This window comes from Grampus griseus, assembly GCF_964374135.1.
Source record: "Grampus griseus genome assembly, chromosome: 2".
In the NCBI taxonomy this organism is placed as follows: domain Eukaryota; kingdom Metazoa; phylum Chordata; class Mammalia; order Artiodactyla; family Delphinidae; genus Grampus; species Grampus griseus.
The window spans coordinates 47423407-47427992 of record NC_139018.1 but is presented as its reverse complement, the minus strand read 5'-3'; the positions used below and the strand labels follow the sequence as shown (position 1 = coordinate 47427992).

The 4586-nt window shown below is 40.6% G+C and overlaps 2 pseudogenes across 2 annotated transcripts; both read right to left on the bottom strand.

Annotated features, from left to right (window-relative positions):
- Nucleotides 1–1197: 1197 nt before the first annotated feature.
- LOC309819231 (nuclear cap-binding protein subunit 2-like) lies at nucleotides 1198–3513 on the bottom strand (annotated as a pseudogene). The gene is made up of 2 exons: nucleotides 3489–3513; nucleotides 1198–1702 (listed from the first exon to the last, which is right to left on the bottom strand). The product of its transcript is annotated as a nuclear cap-binding protein subunit 2-like (transcript).
- Nucleotides 3514–3746: 233 nt separating this feature from the next.
- On the bottom strand, nucleotides 3747–4352 carry LOC309819230 (large ribosomal subunit protein eL15-like; annotated as a pseudogene). The gene has a single exon. The product of its transcript is annotated as a large ribosomal subunit protein eL15-like (transcript).
- Nucleotides 4353–4586: the final 234 nt, after the last annotated feature.

The window sequence follows — 4586 nt, the reverse complement described above, 5'->3', positions numbered from 1 at the left end:
TGCCAGATGAAAAAATTTCACTTATGTCAGGGAAAATTATACTAGACTACCAGTTTAAAATGAGCAATAGTTCATATAATATTAGAGAAATTCTCTCTTGCCTTAGAAATGCAAAATAAATCCTCTAGACTCTCTTTTCTGTAGAGACCACCAGCTCACTATCCAGGCTCTGAAACTTAGCACAATTAGGGAAAAAACAAGACAGACTTCAGTATGACAATTAGCCAAAACATTTCCCCAGGGAAACATTTCTGATTTTGTTTTTGTTAAGCACTGTCTTGATCTTTAAGTCATTTTTTAAAAACAAAAAAAAAAAAAACCCACTCAATTCCCAAGGACAGTTTGAAAATGAAAAAAATAGATCTGATGGCTCTCACAGCAGCCTTCATCATGTCAAGGCAATGTTTTAACTCACATCTCCTGAAATTTCCTCCCCATTTCCTACTGACAGCGTCTGCCTTGCCCTTAGAGTAGTTGAGGTTCCCTATAACAGAGACCCTTGGTTTTCTTAGTGTTAGCTAAAACACATATTTTGAAAAATGTGTTCAGTAAATACCCTTCAAGTCCTGACCTAATTTCCTGATATATAAAGCATATAAGAGGTGGTGTCCCCTGCGACTGCCTAAGGCTTACTTTTGCACCAACTATTTAGGAAGTTCCCTTGACTCTTAAGTTTTCCTTTCGAGATTAAAATTCAACATAGAAAAAAATTCAGTTATCAAACATCTATTCCTAATTTAGAGCAAAGCCACATTACATAGCAAAACTCCCCTTATTAAACTTTATCTCATGCAAACTTAAAATTTTTAAAATAGTAATTCCAGGCCCCAAGGTAGACCTACTTAGAAGTAAACATGGTAAACACTTAAAATTTTTTTTCCAATCTTCCTAAAAGAAGTGTGTTTTGGGCTGATAGATCAATATTATATGTCAAGTCTGCTGCTAAGGAACACAATTTTTGACCTGGTAAATTATTCTGGTAATCTGACACACGACCAAGATGCGAAGACTATAGAATTAAAGGCATTCTTTTGGATTCTGTCCTTTAATAATTTTTAAGAGGAAAACCATGAAGAGGCTTCCAGCTCAGTTAGAGACATTGATTAAAGCTTGGTAAAAATGGGAAGGTTCGCAGACCTTGGGTAATGCACATCAAATTCAACTGGCCAAAGGAGTGAGCTTTTCATGATGGGGCTCTCACCACTCACAGGTTTGGGCCAGTTTTCCATAGCCTCCTCTCCCAGATCGTAGTCCTGACGATACTCATCTCGCATCTGGCCCCCAGAACGGCCACGGCCATACTGCCTGCCCTCCTTTAAGCCTGTGTCCCAGTCTGTGCAAATGATCCGGTCATCCAGACACATTCCATTTATGTACTGCATGGCATTTTCTGCATCTGCTCTTGAATAGTATTCCACAAAGCAGAACCCATATGCTGTTTTCTTCATTTTATCCAGGCCCATGATGATTTTCTCTCTGTCACCACTTTTGCTGAGGAGTTCATAGATTTGTTCTTCAGTTGTATAGAAGGAAAGATTTCCAACATACAATGTACAGCTTTTCTTCAATAATTTTTCCTGTTCTTCACTGTCACGCCAGAAGGGCTGGTCCCAGTGCTGGCTCAGCTTGACGTAGGAGTTGCTGCGCAGTGCCTTCAGGAGGCCACCCAAATAGTGCAGAGAAGTGGCTGAGGGCGCCGCCACTCCAAGTATAATGAAACCATTTAGTTAATTTCTATTGGTCTATTTTCAAGTTTATTGATTCTTTCCTCAACTATGTCTAGTCTATTTATGAGCCCATCCTTCGTCTGTGTTTCTGTTACCTATATTCTAAATAGACCTTAAAATTTATTTCTAATAGTTTTTATTTCTTATAGTTTCTATCACTTTCCTGAAACCTCACAAAATGTTCCACTAGAACCTTTAAGATATGAATCATAGTTATTTTAAATGCCCCCTGTGGTAATTCTAACATCTGTGTCATCTCTGTATCTGTTCTGTTGATTGCTTTGTCTCTAGATGATGGGTTCCTTTCATTTGAGTCTTTCTGTTTCATATTTTTTTGTTGTTGAAAGAGGTACTTCTTGTGTAATATAGTAGAGATTAAGGTAAATAGTATTTAGGCCAGGAAATAGGCACACTTCTTGTTCTAGGCTGTTTGCACAGGGGACTGAGTCAATATAGTCAGGATTTGAGTTGAGTTTGGGTTTTGTTATTGCTTTGTGGTTACCTTCAGTGCACACTACAAACTTCAACTTCCTTTATCATTACCTTGTGCTTAGAGGAAGGGCTTGGTATTAATGGATTTCTCTTAATGTTTCAATTCTACCCTCAGCTTTTCTACCTCAGTCTTCTCTGTGTGCCACTGCCACAGAGGTGATCTCTCTCCATGCTCTTACCTCTCCCCAAGGGCTAGGCTGCTGTAGTTTATTACCTGGTGCGTAATAGCCTGGTGGTAGAGGACAGAGGGGATTCTCTATTTTCTTGTCCAGTCTCAATCTTAGGCAGTGTACCTAGGTCTTTGGGGTAGAGCTTTCTCAATGATCCTGCTCAATCTCCTTTGGCAGTCAAACTCTGCCTTGTATTTGGTGGATTTTTTTTTTGGAAACCATTTGAACTTGTATTGACACCAGCTACATGATTTTTCTCAGTAGCCTTATGAGAATGGATAAAGTGGCTTGACCCAAGATAACACTGATTAGACTTAGCAATGTTACTTTTAAATAAAACCAACCCTATTTCCCCCCTTAAGATAGCTTAGAGAGTTCGTAATGGTCACAAACTAATACTACAGATAAAACATTTAAAATTTTGATCCAAGCTTTTTCTATCCTCCCACACTTGAAAGGTACCTGATGAACACCAATTTCCCAATCCTAGCATCACTAGCTTACAAACCTTAGGGCTAATAACTGCCTTCTCATTTATCTACTGTTCAATTTCCATTAGTTTCAAGATACACCAGTGTAAATACCATGACTATTTTGCATGAAGTTAAGTATTCTACAGATCCCAGAGTCATGGGATTGAACCAGGAGCTCCCACCTTTTATGTGAACTTCAGAGGTACCATTGAGGCTAAGGCAATTTAATTTAGGTTAACTAGGATCTGTTTCATATTTAAGAGAACCCTCTTGCAACAGGTTTATTCAATTCTCTTAAAAATGGTGGCATTACTTTTCACCTTTCAGAAGCAACAGTTACACAAATGGAATATTAGATTAAGTCTAAAAATGTGGGCTCTAGTCAACTCTCATTATTTTTCTGCATATGATCATGGTAAAAGATCAGGACGTCCTTCACAATTCCAAGGAAAGTCCAATTTAAAAAGTTTGTCCTTGCCGAACTCCATAAAACAGCCACTTCAGAGTAAACCAGCAGAGCATTGCATCACCCAGTAAAGCTGTAGGTTTCATCACATGCACCAACAAATCTACATGACTAGTTTCTGCACTCCTATTTTACAGAGTTTATTTTACACCTATTGTACCAAACAGCATTTTAAACACGGACATATCGACTCCCTAATAAAGCAAAAACACAGGCATTTCCCTTATTAGAAACAAGATATACCATCACTTAAAGTCTTCAAACATGATTGCACTTAAACTTTCATAATTTGACAGTGCATTCAATGAGTCAATCTGCAGACAACTAGTTTTAACAGACAAGTTAAAAAAACACTTTAAAGTAGACATGAATGTCCTAGACTGTTTATTAGGTAAGAATTTTACAAACATTACTTATATTAGTGGTAGCGGTGGAGCTGGAGCGTATTGCTTCTTCTCCAAGCCGTGCAGCGAGAACCACGGATAGTGTGGTGGAACCTGCGGCTCTTTCTGCTTGCGGATGTCAGTCCCCGCAAGTCCCTGTGCTTGTGGACTGGTTTGGTGATCCACTGGCTGTCAGGGTTTCTTCTGATAGCTTTATGGAATGGATCAATGAGAATAACCTCAAGGAATTTGTACGTAGAATCTTCACCAACCCGGTAAGAATTCAGGACCCTCAGGGCCCTACAGTGGCGTCCAGCTCACTCCTCAGCAGCAGACTGAAGGCTTCGAGCAAACTTCAGCTGGTTGACACCATGGTGGACAGGTGTGCCATAGGTGGCACGCTTAGGAACTGGGCGTTTGCGGTCACTGCGACACACGCGAATCCAATATATGACATAACCCTGCTTGGCCTTGTACCCCAGCCTGTGTGACTCTTTGGGCCTGGTGGGTGGGGGGAGAAAGGGGACCTGGTGCACTGCAGAGAGCTGGCAGTACTGCCAGCAGCGCACCCTGAGCAGAAAGCACATCGTGTCTGACTCCTTCTTCCTCCGTAGCTCCTGGATGTACTTGTAAGCGCCCATCTCGGCTCCGCTGATGGCTGCCGCCAGACCTTGGCGGGTATTACATAGGAGAGAGTTTCTGCCCTTCTGTTAATCCTAGGAGATCTTCAGTGATCTGGGCACAGGACTGTTTCTTGCTCCACTCTCAGCAGTAGAGGGTTTTTTCCTTTACATTTTCCCCAGTTGCAATGGGTCATCACCAGTGCCCTGGATATTACAGGATTCTCTCTGCTCTTCCAATATCTTAAGTCTCTT